Raw genomic sequence first — 18590 nt, 5'->3', positions numbered from 1 at the left:
ACACAGTGTTAACATCAAAACATTCAGACACACAGTGTAACACAGAAACACACACAGTGTTAACATCAATACATTCAGACAAACAGTGTAACACACACACACACACACAGTGTTAACATCAATACATTCAGACACACAGTGTAACACACATACACACACGGTGTTAACAACAATACATTCAGACACACAGTGTAACACACACACACACACGGTGTTAACATCAATACATTCAGACACACAGTGTAACACACACACACACACACACACAGTGTTAACATCAATACATTCAGACACACAGTGTAACACACACACAGTGTTAACATCAATACATTCAGACATACAGTGTAACACACACACACAGTGTTGACATCAATACATTCAGACACACAGTGTAACACACACACACACACACACACACACACACACAGTGTTAATATCAACACATTCAGACACACAGTGTAACACACACACACAGTGTTAACATCAATACATTCAGACACACAGTGTAACACACATACAATGTTAGCATCAATACATTCAGACACACAGTGTAACACACACATACACAGTGTTAACATCAATACATTCAGACACACAGTGTAACACACACACACAGTGTTAACATCAATACATTCAGACACACAGTGTAACACACACACAGTGTTAACATCAATACATTCAGACACACCGTGTAACACACAGACACACACACAGTGTTAACATCAATACATTCAGACACACAGTGTAACACACACACCCACACACACACACACACACATAGTGTTAACATCAATACATTCAGACACACAGTGTAACACACACACACACACAGTGTTAACATCAATACATTCAGACATACAGTGTAACACACACACACAGTGTTAACATCAATACATTCAGACACAGTGTAACACACACAAACACAGTGTTAACATCAATACATTCAGACACACAGTGTAACACACACACACAGTGTTAACATCAATACATTCAGACACACAGTGTAACACACACACACACAGTGTTAACATCAATACATTCAGACATACAGTGTAACACACACACAGTGTTAACATCAATACATTCAGACACACAGTGTAACACACACACACAGTGTTAACATCAATACATTCAGACACACAGTGTAACACACTCACACAGTGTTAACATCAATACATTCAGACACACAGTGTAACACACAGACACACACACAGTGTTAACATCAATGCATTCAGACAAACAGTGTAACACACACACACACACACACAGTGTTAACATCAATACATTCAGACACACAGTGTAACACACACACACACACACGGTGTTAACATCAATACATTCAGCCATACAGTGTAACACACAGGCACACACACAGTGTTAACATCAATACATTCAGACACACAGTGTAACACACAGACACACACACAGTGTTAACATCAATACATTCAGACACACAGTGTAACACACACGCACAGTGTTAACATCAATACATTCAAACACACAGTGTAACATACACACACACATTGTATTAACATCAATACATTCAGATACACAGTATAACACACACACAGTGTTAACATCAATATATTCAGACGCACAGTGTAACACACACACACAGTGTTAACATCAATACATTCAGACACACAGTGTAACACACACACACACACACAGTGTTAACATAAATCCATTCAGACACACAGTGTAACACACACACACACAGTGTTAACATAAATACATTCAGACATACAGTGTAACACACACACACACAGTGTTAACATCAATACATTCAGCCATACGGTGTAACACACACACACACAGTGTTAACATCAATACATTCAGCCATACAGTGTAACACACTCAGTGTTAACATCAATACATTCAGACACACAGTGTAACACACACACACAGTGTTAACATCAATACATTCAGACACACAGTGTAACACACACACAGTGTTAACATCAATACATTCAGACACACCGTGTAACACACAGACACATACACAGTGTTAACATCAATACATTCAGACACACAGTGTAACACACACACACACACACACACACACAGTGTTAACATCAATACATTCAGACACACAGTGTAACACACACACACACACACAGTGTTAACATCAATACATTCAGACACACAGTGTAACACACACACACAGTGTTAACATCAATACATTCAGACACACAGTGTAACACACTCACACAGTGTTAACATCAATACATTCAGACACACAGTGTAACACACAGACACAGTGTTAACATCAAAACATTCAGACACACAGTGTAACACAGAAACACACACAGTGTTAACATCAATACATTCAGACAAACAGTGTAACACACACACACACACACACAGTGTTAACATCAATACATTCAGACACACAGTGTAACACACACACACACAGTGTTAACATCAATACATTCAGACACAGTGTAACACACATACACACACGGTGTTAACATCAATACATTCAGACACACAGTGTAACACACACACACACACGGTGTTAACATCAATACATTCAGACACACAGTGTAACACACACACACACACACAGTGTTAACATCAATACATTCAGACACACAGTGTAACACACACACAGTGTTAACATCAATACATTCAGACACACAGTGTAACACACACACACAGTGTTGACATCAATACATTCAGACACACAGTGTAACACACACACACACACACACACACACACACACACAGTGTTAACATCAACACATTCAGACACACAGTGTAACACACACACACAGTGTTAACATCAATACATTCAGACACACAGTGTAACACACACACACAGTGTTGACATCAATACATTCAGACACACAGTGTAACACACACACACACAGTGTTAACATCAATACATTCAGACACACAGTGTAACACACACACACACACACACACACAGTGTTAACATCAGTAGATTCAGACACACAGTGTAAAACACGCACACACAGTGTTAACATCAATACATTCAGACACACAGTGTAACACACACACACACACGGTGTTATCATCAATACATTCAGACACACAGTGTAACACACAGACACACACACAGTGTTAACATCAATACATTCAGACACACAGTGTAACACACAGACATACAAGAACTGTTAACATCAATACATTCAGACACACAGTGTAACACACACACACAAACAGTGTTAACATCACTACATTCACACACACAGTGTAACGCACACACAGTGTTAACATCAATACATTCAGACACACAGTGTAACACACACACACACACACACACAGTGTTAACATCAGTAGATTCAGACACACAGTGTAAAACACGCACACACAGTGTTAACATCAATACATTCAGACACACAGTGTAACACACACACACAGTGTTAACGTCAATACATTCAGACACACAGTGTAACACACAGACACAGTATTAACATCAATACATTCAGACAAACAGTGTAACACACACACACACACACAGTGTTAACATCAATACATTCAGACACACAGTGTAACACACACACACACACGGTGTTATCATCAATACATTCAGACACACAGTGTAACACACAGACACACACACAGTGTTAACATCAATACATTCAGACACACAGTGTAACACACAGACATACAAGAACTGTTAACATCACTACATTCACACACACAGTGTAACGCACACACAGTGTTAACATCAATACATTCAGACACACAGTGTAACACGCACACACAGTGTTAACATCAATACATTCAGACACACAGTGTAACACACACACACACAGTGTTAACATCAATACATTCAGACACACAGTGAAACACACACACACACAGTGTTAACATCAATACATTCAGACACACAGTGTAACACACACACACTCACACGGTGTTAACATCAATACATTCAGACACACAGTGTAACACACAGACACACACACAGTGTTAACATCAATACATTCAGACACACAGTGTAACACACAGACACACACGCAGTGTTAACATCAATACATTCAGACACACAGTGTAACACACACACACAGACAGTGTTAACATCACTACATTCAGACACACAGTGTAACACACACACAGTGTTAACATCAATACATTCAGACACACAGTGTAACACACACACACACAGTGTTAACATCAATACATTCAGACACACAGTGTAACACACACACACACACAGTGTTAACATCAATACATTCAGACACACAGTGTAACACACACACACACACACTGTTAACATCAATAAATTCAGACACACAGTGTAACACACACACACACAGTGTTAACATCAATACATTCAGACACACAGTGCAACACACACACACACAGTGTTAACATCAATATATTCAGACACACAGTGTAACACACGCACACACACAGTGTTAACATCAATACATTCAGACACACAGTGTAACACACACACACACACTGTTAACATCAATAAATTCAGACACACAGTGTAACACACACACACACAGTGTTACACACACACACACAGTGTTAACATCAATACATTCAGACACACAGTGCAACACACACACACACAGTGTTAACATCAATACATTCAGACACACAGTGTAACACACACACACACAGTGTTAACATCAACACATTCAGACACACAGTGTAACACACACACACACACTTTATTAACATCAATACATTCAGACACACAGTGTAACACACACACACGGTGTTAACATCAATACATTCAGACACGGTGTAACACACATACACACACAGTGTTAACATCAATACATTCAGACACAGTGTAACACACACACACACACACAGTGTTAACATCAATACACACACAGTGTAACACACACACACACAGTGTTAACATCAATACATTCAGACACACAGTGTAACTCACACACACACAGTGATAACATCAATACATTCACACACACAGTGTAACACACACGCACACAGTGTTAACATCAATCCACACACAGTGTAACACACACACAGTGTTAACATCAATACATTCAGACACACAGTGTAACACACACACACAGTGTTAACATCAATACACACACAGTGTAGCACACACAAAACAGTGTAACACCAACACACACACACAGTGTTAATATCAATACATTCAGACACAAGGTGTAACACACACACACACAGTGTTAACATCAATACACACACAGTGTAGCACGCACACAGTGTTACACCAACACACACTCACAGTGTACCATCAATACACGCACACATACACAGTGTAACACAAATACATTCATTTACAGTGTAACACCAACGTATTCACACACAGTGTAACACCAACAAACACACACAGTGTAACACCAAAACACACACACACACACACACACACACACACACACACAATGTTAACACCAACACACACACACACACAGTGTAACATCAACACACACACACACACACACACACACACACACACAGTGTTACACCAACACACACATACACAGTGTTAACATCAATACATTCACACACACAGCAGTTCGCATGGGCAACTTTAATCTACATATTGATTGGGCTAACCAAACTGGTAGCAATGCGGTGGAGGAGGATTTCCTGGAGTGTATTAGGGAAGGTTTTCTCGACCAATATGTCGAGGAACCAACTAGAGAGCAGGCCATCCTAGACTGGGTGATGTGTAATGAGAAGGGACTAATTAGCAATCTTGTTGTGCGAGGCCCCTTGGGGAAGAGTGACCATAATATGGTAGAATTTCTTATTAAGATGGAGAGTGACACAGTTAATTCGGAAACTAGGATCCTGAACTTAAGGAAAGGTAACTTCGACGGTATGAGGCGTGAATTGGCTAGAATAGACTGGCAAATGATACTTAAAGGGTTGACGGTGGATAGGCAGTGGCAAACATTTAAAGATCACATGGATGAACTTCAGCAATTATACACCCCTGTCTGGAGTAAAAATAAAACGAGGAAGGTGGCTCAACCATGGCTAACAAGGGAAATTAAGGATAGTGTTAAATCCAAGGAAGAGGCATATAAATTGGCTAGAAAAAGCAACAAACCTGAGGACTGGGAGAAATTTAGAATTCAACAGAGGAGGACTAAGTGTTTAATTAAGAGGGGGAAAATAGAGTAGAGAGGAAGCTTGCAGGGAACATAAAAACTGACTGCAAAAGCTTCTATAAATATGTGAAGAGAAAAAAATTAGTGAAGACAAACGTAGGTTGGATTCAGGTGAATTTATAATGGGGAACAAAGAAATGGCAGACCAATTGAACCAATATTTCGGTTCTGTCTTCACGAAGGAAGACACAAATAACCCTCCGAATGTACTGGGGGACAGTGGGTCTAGTGAGAAGAAGGAACTGAAGGATATCCTTATTAGGCAAGAAATTGTGTTAAGGAAATTGATGGGATTAAAGGCCGATAAATCCCCGGGACCTGATAGTCTACATCCCAGAGTGCTCAAGGAAGTGGCCCTAGAAATAGTGGATGCATTGGTGATAATTTTCCAACAGTCTATCAACTCTGGATCAGTTCCTATGGACTGGAGGGTAGCTAATGTAACACCACTTTTTAAAAAAGGAGGGAGAGAGAAAACGGGTAATTATAGACCGGTTAGCCTGACATCAGTAGTGGGGAAAATGTTGGAATCAATCATTAAGGATGAAATAGCAGCGCATTTGGGAAGCAGTGACAGGATCAGACCAAGTCAGCATGGATTTATGAAAGGGAACTCATGCTTGACGAATCTTCTGGAATTTTTTGAGGATGTAACTAGTAGTGTGGACAAGGGAGAACCAGTGGATGTGGTGTATTTGGACTTTCAAAAGGCTTTTGACAATGTGCCACACAAGAGATTGGTGTGCAAAATCAAAGCACATGGTACTGGGGGTAATATACTGATGTGGATAGAGAACTGGTTGGCAGACAGGAAGCAGAGAGTCGGGATAAATGGGTCCTTTTCAGACTGGCAGGCAGTGACTAGTGGAGTGCTGCAGGGCTCAGTGCTGGGACCCCAGCTCTTTACAATATACATATAGATGAAGGAATTGAGTGTAATATCTCCAAGTTTGCGGATGACACTAAACTGGGTGGTGATGTGAGCTGTGAGGAGGACGCTAAGAGGCTGCAGGGTGACTTGGACAGGTTAGGTGTGTGGGAAAATGCATGGCAGATGCAGTATAATGTGGATAAATGTGAGGTTATCCATTTTGGGGGCAAAAACAAGAAGGCAGAATATTATCTGAATGGCGGCAGATTAGGAAAAGGGGAGGTGCAACGAGACCTGGGTGTCATGGTTCATCAGTCATTGAAGGTTGGCATGCAGGTATAGTAGACGGTGAAGAAGGCAAATGGTATGTTGTCCTTCATAGCTAGGCGATTTGAGTATAGGAGCAGGGAGGTATTACTGCAGTTGTACAAGGTCTTAGTGAGGCCTCACCTGGAATATTGTGTTCAGTTTTGGTCTCCTAATCTGAGGAAGGACGTTCTTGCTACTGAGGGAGTGCAGCAAAGGTTCACCAGACTGATTCCAGGGATGGCTGGACTGTCATATGAGGAGAGACTGGATCAACTGGGCCTTTATTCATTGGAGTTTAGAAGGATGAGAGGGGATCTCATAGAAATGTATAAGATTCTGACGGGATTGGACAGGTTAGATACGGGAAGAGTGTTCCCGATGTTGGGGAAGTCCAGAACCAGGGGACATAGTCTTAGGATAAGGGGTAGGCCATTTAGGACTGAGATGAGGAGAAATTTCTTCACTCAGAGAATTGTTAACCTATGGAATTCCTTGCCGCAGAGAGTTGTTGATGCCAGTTCATTGGATATATTCAAGAGGGAGTTAGATATGGCCCTTACGGCTAAGGGGATCAAGGGGTATGGAGAGAAAGCAGGAAAGGGTTACTAAGGGAATGATCAGTCAGGATCTTATTGAATGGCGGTTCAGGCTCGAAGGGCCGAATGGCCTACTCCTGCACCTATTTTCTATGTTTCTATGTCTATGTAACACCAATATATTCACACACACACACACAGTGTAACACCAATACATTCACACACACACACACACACAGTGTAAACATCAATACATTCACACACACACACAGTGTAACACCAACACACAAACAGTGTAACACCAAAACACAAACAGTGTAACACCAACACACACACAGTATAACACCAATACATTCACACACACACACACAGTGTAACACCAACACACACACAGTGTAATACCAACATACACACACACACAGTGTAACACTAACACACACACCAACACAGTGTAACATTAATACACACGCACAGTGTAACATCAATACATTCACACACACGCACAGTGTAACACCAACACACACACACAGTGTAACACCAACACACACACACCCACACACACAGTGTTAACACCAACATACACACAAACAGTGTAACAGCATCATTATCATATCATCATCATAGGCAGTCCCTCGAATCGAGGATGACTTGCTTCCAAGCCAAAAAGGAATGAATTCACAGGTGTTTCAATGAAAGACCTAATATTCCAGATCCCGAATTACATCTTGGAGAGTGGAAGATGCCTGTGCGTAGATTTTTTTTAACGTGGGGTGACCGTTGCACACCAGCCACCACACGGGCTTGACAGAGCTAGGTCTTGGTCCAGTGGCAAGGGTTAACCAGGATGACTGGAGACCTGCTCTGCTGCATGGACCCAGTGCACACACATATCGCAGTGTGGGCTGGCCCGTGCTGCCCCTGGGCCCTCGCCTCTTCTGGGCCCCAGACTCACGCCTCTCCTGCCCCCCGGTCACTTCCTTCTACAAATTCTTGCCACTCCTTTGCCCCTCCTGCTGTGCCTGCCCGCACTGCAATCAGCGACCTGACTTCGCAGCCATTGCCCTCCTGCAGTGGTATGACGCTGCACGCTGCTCCCTCTGATGACCCCGGCCTGCTGATGGTCTTGCAGGCTGGGACCGGACCGATTTCCGGGCTGGGCCGCCGCACGCTGCTCTCTCCAATGCCGCCTTTCACACAGCACACATACACAGTGTAACATCAATACATTCACACACACACACACACAGTGTAACTTCAATACATTCACACACACTCACACACACACACACACACACACAATGTAACATCAATACATTCACACACACTCACACACACACACACAGTGTAACATCAATACATTCACACACACATACACACACACACAATGTAACATCAATACATTCACACACACACACACACACAGTGTAACATCAATACATTCACACACACACACACACACACACACAGTGTAACATCAATACATTCACACACACACACACACACACACACAGACAGTGTAACATCAATATATTCACACACACACACACACAATGTAACTTCAATACATTCACACACACTCACACACACACACAATGTAACATCAATACATTCACACACACTCACACACACATAGTGTAACATCAATACATTCACACACACACACACACAGTGTAACATCAATACATTCACACACACACACAGTGTAACATCAATACATTCACACAGCACATGCACAGCATCATCATCATAGGCAGTCCCTTGGAATCAAGGAAGACTTGCTTCCACTCTTAAAATGAGTCCTTAGGTGACTGAACAGTCCAATATGAGAACCACAGTCCCTGTCACAGGTGGGACAGATAATCGTTGAGGGTAAGGGCGGGTGGGACAGGTTTGCAGCACGCTCCTTCCGCTGCCTGTACTTGGTTTCTGCACGCTCTCGGCGACGAGACTCGAGGTGCTCAGCGCTCTCCCCAATGCACTTTCTCCATTTAGGGCGGTCTTTGGCCAGGGACTCCCAGGTGCCGGTGGGGATGTTGCACTTTATCAGGGAGGCTTTGAGGGTGTCCTTGCAACGTTTCCTCTGCCCACCTTTGGCTCGTTTGCCGTGAAGGAGTTCCGAGTAGAGCGCTTGCTTTGGGAGCCTCATGTCTGGCATGCGAACGATGTGGCCTGCCCAGCTGATCAAGTGTGGTCAGTGCTTCAATGCTGGGGATGTTGGCCTGGTCGAGGTCACACAGCACACGCACAGTGTACCGCCAATACTTTCACAGTACACGCCTGTTTATTCAACCCTGTGCAAGTAGCATTTTTTTTTGGAAGGGCTCTTTATGCAAAATGCAATTAATTACCACCACTGCCATGGCTAATTGCAAATTTATGCGTCAATGCAAAAATAATTGCAATTCTCTGACTTCTTTTCCCAGTTAAAGATTGACTCTAGAAAGTAAAATTCAGGATGATGATGTTGCAAATAGAAATTTTTAAATGACTTTAGGTTGAGAAAGAGCAACCCATTCTCTGGCCAGGAACAAAGCTAGATCCATCAGATAACAGCGAACAAACATCTTGGCAAATTCAGCCGAAATTCCCATCTCTGCTCCTACATTGAGGTATTAACTCACTGATGGCAAAACAGGTCAATGCCTCTGCTGAAAATCGTGGAGGAGGGACTTCAGATGAAAGTGCTTACACATTTACCCCACAGTGTAATGTTAGGGCCATAGACTGAAGGTAGGAAACACACAGAGAAGATATACCTCATTCAACAAGGATTAACTTTTTCAGTGTTTTTTACAGGGAGAATAGTGCATCAAAAGTTGAAGTTAACGTCAATTCACTGATTTTGCGTTGATTGCATAAGCAAAGGCTGCAACAGCACACCTTGTGGAGGAATAGGGTATCACTGACAGCAACGTCAGGATTTCCGTGTTTAACGGTGCACATATGGACGCCAGAAGTTGCTGTCAGTTTTACACAGTTTTGGTCTCCTAATCTGAGGAAGAACATTCTTGCTATTGAGGGAGTGCAGCAAAGGTTCACCAGACTGATTCCCGGGATGGCTGGACTGACATATGAAGAAAGATTGGATTGACTCGCCTTATATTCTCTGGAATTTAGAAGAATGAGAGGGGATCTCATAGAAACATATAAAATTCTGACAGGACTGGACAGGTTAGATGCAGGAAGAATGTTCTCAATGTTGGGGAAGTCCTGAGCTAGGGGTCACAGTCTAAGGATAAGGAGTAAGCCATTTAGGACTGAGATGAGGAGAAACTTCTTCACTCAGAGAATTGTGAACCTGTGGAATTCTCTACCACAGAAAGTTGTTGGGGCCAATTCACTAAATATATTCAAAAGAGAGTTAGATGTGGCCCTTACGGCTAAAGGGATCAAGGGATATGGAGAGAAAGCAGGAATGGGGTACTGAAGTTGAAGGGGAGGTGCAAAGAGACCTGGGTGTCATGGTACATCAGTCATTGAAGGTTGGCATGCAGGTGCAGCAGGCGGTTAAGAAAGCAAATGGCATGTTGGCCTTCATAGCAAGGGGATTTGAGTACAGGGGCAGGGAGGTGTTGCTACAGTTGTACAGGGCATTGGTGAGGCCACACCTGGAGTATTGTGTACAGTTTTGGTCTCCTAACCTGAGGAAGGACATTCTTGCTATTGAGGGAGTGCAGCGAAGGTTCACCAGACTGATTCCCGGGATGGCGGGACTGACCTATCAAGAAAGACTGGATCAACTGGGCTTGTATTCACTGGAGTTCAGAAGAATGAGAGGGGACCTCATAGAAACATATAAAATTCTGACGGGGTTAGACAGGTTAGATGCAGGAAGAATGTTCCCAATGTTGGGGAAGTCCAGAACCAGGGGTCACAGTCTAAGGATAAGGGGTAAGCCATTTAGGACCGAGATGCGGAGGAACTTCTTCACCCAGAGAGTGGTGAACCTGTGGAATTCTCTACCACAGAAAGTTGTTGAGGCCAATTCACTAAATATATTCAAAAAGGAGTTAGATGAGGTCCTTACTGCTAGGGGGATCAAGGGGTATGGCGAGAAAGCAGGAATGGGGTATTGAAGTTGAATGTTCAGCCATGAACTCATTGAATGGCGGTGCAGGCTAGAAGGGCCGAATGGCCTACTCCTGCACCTATTTTCTATGTTTCTATGATCATATTAAATGGTGGTGCAGACTCGAAGGGCCAAATGGCCTACTCCTGCACCTATTTTCTATGTTTCTGTGGCAGCAAGCGCTGACAGTTTCGCCATCATTACACCCAATTCCAGGCCTATATATCGCCTATGCTTGCCTTTATTGGCCGAGGCATAGAATACAAGAGCAGGGAGGTTATGCTTAAATTGTACAATACTTTGGTTAGGCCACAACTGGAGTACTGCATGCAGTTCTGGTCACCATATTATAGGAAGGACGTGATTGCACTAGAGAGGGTGCAGAGGAGATTTACAAAGATGCTGCCTGGAATGAAGAATCTTAGCTAGGACAGATTGGATAGGCTGGGTTTGTTCTCATTGGAACAGAGGGGGCTGAGAGGAAACCTCATTGAGGTGTATAAACTTTTGAGGGGCCTGGATATAGTGGATAGCAAGGGCCTATTTCCCTTGGTGCAGGGGTCAATTATGAGGGGGCATAGTTTTAAGGTGGTTGGTGGAAGATTTAGAGGGGATTTGACGGGGGGCTTCTTTACGCAGAGGGTTGTGGGGGCCTGGAACTCACTGCCTGGAAGAGTGATGGCTGCAGAAACCCTCACCACATTTAAAAGGTGCTTGGATGGGCACTTGAAGTGCCATAACCTGCAGTGTGATGGACCTAGAACTGGTAAGTGGATAACCTCTTGTTGGCTGGTGCAGATACGATGGTAAGTACTGCAGGGAATCAAATACCGTCAGGGTGATCTCCTGGACTCGTTTCGATCGCCTGGATGGGTCAGAGAGGAATTATCCCAGATTTTTTTTTCTCTAATTGGCCTGGGTTTTTAAATCTTTTTTTTGCCTCTCCCAGGAGATCACATGGCTCCGGTTGGGGTGGAGCGTAGAATGTTTCAGTATAAGGGGTGTCGCAGTTTGGTGGGGCGGACTGGTGCTCGTTCCCTTTCCGCCATTGTTCATAGGTTTATATGTAGCCTTCAGGGCTGCTGACCGAGGTCCATGTGGCTCTTTATCGGCCAGCGCGGACACGATGGGCTGGAATGGCCTCCTTCTCCGCTGTAGATTTCTATGTTTCTATGAGGGAGCGCTGCACTGTCAGAGTTGCTGTCTTTCGGATGAGACGTTTAACCAAGACGTCTGTCCTCAAGTGGACATAAAAGATTCCACGGCACTATTTTACATAAGAACACAAGAATTAGGAACAGGAGTAGGCCATCTAGCCCCTCGGGCCTGCTCCGCCATTCAAAAAGATCATGGCTGATCGGGCCGTGGACTCAGCTCCACTTACCAGCCCGCTCCCCATAACCCTTAATTCCATTATTGGTTAAAAATCTATCTATCTGTGATTTGAATACATTCAATGAACTAGCCTCAACTGCTTCCTTGGGCAAAGAATTCCACAGATTCACAACCCTCTGGGAGAAGAAATTCCTTCTCACCTCGGTTTTAAATTGGCTCCCCCGTATTTTGAGGCTGTGCCCTCTAGTTCTAGTCTCCCCGACCAGTGGAAACAACCTCTCTGCCTCTATCTTATCTATCCCTTTCATTATTTTAAATGTTTCTATAAGATCACCCCTCATCCTTCTGAACTCCGAGTAAAGACCCAGTCTACTCAATCTATCATCATAAGGTAACCCCCTCATCTCCGGAATCAGCCTAGTGAATCGTCTCTGTACCCCCTCCAAAGCTAGTATATCCTTCCTTAAGTAAGGTGACCAAAACTGCACGCAGTACTCCAGGTGCGGCCTCACCAATACCCTGTACAGTTGCAGCAGGACCTCCCTGCTTTTGTACTCCATCCCTCTCGCAATGAAGGCCAACATTCCATTCGCCTTCCTGATCACCTGCAAACTAACTTTTTGGGATTCATGCACAAGAGTTTCATGCACAAGGACCCCCAGGTCCCTCTGCACCACAGCATGTTGTAATTTCTCCCCATTCAAATAATATTCCCTTTTACTGTTTTTTTTTCCAAGGTGGATGACCTCACACTTTCCGACATTGTATTCCATCTGCCAAACCTTAGCCCATTCGCTTAACCTATCTAAATCTCTTTGCAGCCTCTTGTGTTTTGAAGAAGAGCACCCGGTGTCCTGGCCAATATTTATCCCTCAATCAACATTTTTTTTTAATTACCTGGTCACATCACATTGCTGTTTGTGGGAGCTTGCTGTGCGCAAATTAGCTGTTGCATTTCCTACATTACAACAGTGACTACACTCCAAAGTACTTAACTGACTGTAAATCACTTTAAGATGTCCAGTGGGCGTGAAAGGTGCTATATAAATGCAAGTATTTCTTCTTGCTTTTATCAGTAAACAATTAATTGGATATCTCTTGCAAAGTGTCAGTACAGGAACAATGGGCTGAATGGCCTTGTGCTTTATGATACTATGAATGAGTGCGTGAAAGAGTAGTTGTGTCTGGTGCTTGAAATGGCAAATTCCAGCGATTGTGGCAGGTTCCACCTTGTGCCTGGTTTGACGGACCCCACAAAAAATCGTGAGTAAATAAGTAAGCAGTCCATCTACCTGTACTTTCCTTCTGCTCCCAGCAAACAACTTCTTTATTTGCACTCTGGGCAAATGCTTTGACTTTGCAGGCACTACCCTCCATGGAACTTGTACCTGCATTTGTACCAAATGATGGCTATCAGTCCCAAATAGGGCCAACCTACATACTTATTACTCTTTTAGCATCAAAAGGAGAAGTATTGCCTTATAGACCTGCTGTGGCAGTCTGAACATTTAATCCTTTTCTTCCACTGCAACTTATCCATTATTAGCACGTGCAGCCCTTTGAGTGAGACCGTCACACTGAATTTTATGCACCCCAGCCAAATGTGCTGTGGTCCAAGCTATTTGAGCAAGTTTCCTGTGCAACAAGTCTATCCAAATTAAGGGGGTGGATGCTCATTGCAAAATTTAGCACTGTTCAGCCTTCAGCCTTTAAACTGCAAGCCAAGGTGTGTATCATTTTTATCATTCTTCCAACATCAGGATTCCAATATTACATCGGATATGCGGCACAGAAACAGGACATTTGGCCCAACCAGTCCATGCTGGGGTTTATGCTCCACTCGAGCCTTCTCAATCTATCAGCATAACCCTCTATTCCCTTCACCCTCATATGCTTGTATAGCCTCCTCTTAAATGCATCGATACTATTCACCTCAACTACTCCCACATTCTCACCACTTTCTGGGTAAAGAGGTTTCTCCTGAATTCCCTATTGGATTTCTTGGTGACTATCTTATATCGATGGCTTCTAGTTTTGCTCTTCCCCACAAGTGGTAACACTCTCTCTATCCACTGTATCAAAACCCTTCATAATTTTAAAGATTTCTATTAGGTCACCCCTCAGCCTTCTCTTTTCAAGAGTCCCAACCTGTTCATCCTTTGCTGATGGGTCTAACCTCGCATTTCTGGTATCATCCTTGCAAATCTTCTCTGCACCCTCTCCAGTGTGACCAGAATTGTACACAATATTCCAAGTGTGGTCTAACCAAGGTTCGATACAAGTTTAGCATAAGCTCACTATTTTTCAATTCTATCCCTCAAGAAATAAACCCTAGTGCTTGGTTTGCTTTTTTAATAGCCGTGTTAACCTGCATCACTACTTTTGGTGATTTGTACTCGAGATTCCTTTGCTCCTCTACCCCACCAGACTCGCATCCAAGTAATAAATGACCTCCCTATTCTTCCTACCAAAATGTAATAACTCACATTTATGCATTGAAATTAATTTGCCAATTAGATGCTCATTCTGTAAGTTTATTAATGTCTTCCTGTAATTTGTTGCAGTCCTCCTCAGTATAGACAACGCATTAAATTATATAATACTTTGGTTAGGCCATAGCTGGAGTACTATGTGCAGTTCTGGTCGCCGTATTATAGGAAGGACATGATTGCACTAGAGAAGGTGCAGAGGAGATTTACTAGGATGCTGCCTGGAATGGAGAATTTTAGTTATGAGGACAGATTGAATAGGCTGAGGAGGTTGAGAGACCTCATTGAGGTGTACAAAATATTGAGGGACCTGGATATGGTGGATAGAAAGGGCCTATTTCCATTGGTGGAGGGGTCTATTACAAGGGGGCACAGTTTTAAGGAGGTTGGTGCAAGGTTTAGAGGGGATTTGAGGGGCCCGGTTGGGGGTGGGGGAAAGAGAGGGGGGGCTTCTTTACACAGAGGGTTGTGAGGATCTGAAACTCTCTACCTGGAAGAGTGGTGGATGCAGAAACCCTCACCACATTTAAGAGATGGTTGGATGGGCACTTGAAAGTGCCAAAACCTGCAGGGTTACGGACCTAGAGCTGGTAATTGGGATTAGACTGGATAACCTTTTGTTGGCCTGCGCAGATGTGATGGTAAATACTGCAGCAAATCAAATATGGCCAGGGTGATCTCCTGGACTAGTTTTGATCGCCTGGATAAATGGGAGGGGAATCTTCCCAGATTTCTTTTCTGCCCCAAATTAGCTTGGGTTTTTAAATCTGGTTTTTGCCTCTCCCAGAAGATAACATGGCTCCAGTTGGGATGGAGTGTAGAATGTTTCAGTGTAAGGGATATTGCAGTGTGGGGCGGACTGGTTGCTCTTGACCTTCCCACCATTGTTCATAGGTTTATAATATAACCTTCAGGCCGAGGGCCGTGTGGTTCTTTGTCAGCCGGCGCAGACATGATGGGCCAAATGGCCTCCTTCTGCGCTGTAAATTACTGTGTTTCTATGTTTCACCCCCAAATTTGGTGGCATCCGCAAGTTTCGCAATTTTTTTTATTCCAAAGTATAAAGCATTAATATAAATTATTAACAATGTTACTTGCTACAATATAATTTCTTCCCATTAGTAGTGGGGTTATTTTTGCATACATTTTTTATCAATTAAAATTTTCCCTTGGGCCTATAAGTCCTGCATTCCCACTTTACTGTAATATTTATGACTTACCTTCATGCTCATCTTTGTGTGCCTCCTTCTAGATATAGAAAATAGGTGCAGGAGTAGGCCATTCGGCCCTTCTAGCCTGCACCGCCATTCAATGAGTTCATGGCTGAACATTCAACTTCAGTACCCCATTCCTGCTTTCTCGCCATACCCCTTGATCCCCCTAGTAGTAAGGACCTCATCTAACTCCTTTTTGAATATATTTAGTGAATTGGCCTCAACAACTTTCTGTGGCAGAGAATTCCACAGGTTCACCACTCTCTGGGTGAAGAAGTTCCTCCGCATCTCGGTCCTAAATGGCTTACCCCTTATCCTTAGACTGTGACCTCTGGTTCTGGACTTCCCCAACATTGGGAACATTCTTCCTGCATCTAACCTGTCTAACCCCGTCAGAATTTTAAATGTTTCTATGAGGTCCCCTCTCATTCTTCTGAACTCCAGTGAATACAAGCCCAGTTGATCCAGTCTTTCTTGATAGGTCAGTCCCGCCATCCCGGGAATCAGTCTGGTGAACCTTCGCTGCACTCCCTCAATAGCAAGAATGTCCTTCCTCAGGTTAGGAGACCAAAACTGTACACAATACTCCAGGTGTGGCCTCACCAATGCCCTGTACAACTGTAGCAACACCTCCCTGCCCCTATCCTGGTGGACAGCACGGACCCTGCTTATAATGCAATGCTGTGTTTTGTGCCTTGTTGCACCAAAAATATGCTTCATTATTGTGCTTGCCAACATAGGCATGGTCACCATGCACATTTTCACTGCTGCTTTGTATTTCATACTAGGGTTTGAACTCCTGATGCCCATTGTGATCTATGAATCTGGGATTCAATCTTATAAATTCCACAAAAGGCAACATACTGCACATTGGAAATCTGAACAGAAAATGCTGGAAATATTCAGCAGGAAGTTCGAGAAACAGCACCTCCTCTTTCGTTTAGCCACTGTACAGCCTTTTGGACTCAATAACGAGTTAAACAATTTCAGATCATCTCTACCCCCATTTTTATAGACAGCGGGTGCTGGTAATGATTCTGTAACCAGTTACATGAATTCTAGACCCATCTTTTGTTTTGTTACATGTCCTATTACCACCCCTTTTCCTGGCATTACCATCCCTTTTCTCATTTAAATCACTCCTGCCATCCACTCTATCACAGACCTTCCTTTTTATTCTTTCCTCCCCTCCCTCGCCTCCGTGCTTGCTTAAAACACCTTACAACTGTAACATTTTCCAATTCATGAAAAATATCACAAACCTGAAATTTTAATTCTGTTTCTCCCTCTACAGATGCTGCCTGACCCATGGAGTATTTCCAGTATCTTCTGTTTATATTATAAATTCCGCAGCCTGGGTTAAAATCAGGTCTGCTGTCATATTTTCAGGATCTCATCGCCACCTTTAATGTTTACAAGCTAATTTCATTACCAAACAAAAGTGACATAAATCCCTACAATATTGAACCAATAACATTTTAAGTTTGCAATATTATCAGTTGGTCCAACAACTTAAAAAAAAATCTCTGAAACCTATGGTGCATGCAGTACTGCTCCAGTTCCTGCTCACACCAACAGGTTATCAGGGGGCCCCACCTCGCCATAAGTTACCAGTAGTTTTAAGGAAACTTTTAGATTACTCAGTCTTTCCCTCATATGTGTGCCTTTC

The sequence above is a fragment of the Pristiophorus japonicus genome, chromosome 13 (assembly GCF_044704955.1).
Source record: "Pristiophorus japonicus isolate sPriJap1 chromosome 13, sPriJap1.hap1, whole genome shotgun sequence".
Classification (NCBI taxonomy): Eukaryota; Metazoa; Chordata; class Chondrichthyes; family Pristiophoridae; genus Pristiophorus; species Pristiophorus japonicus.
This window is presented reverse-complemented; position numbering follows the sequence as displayed.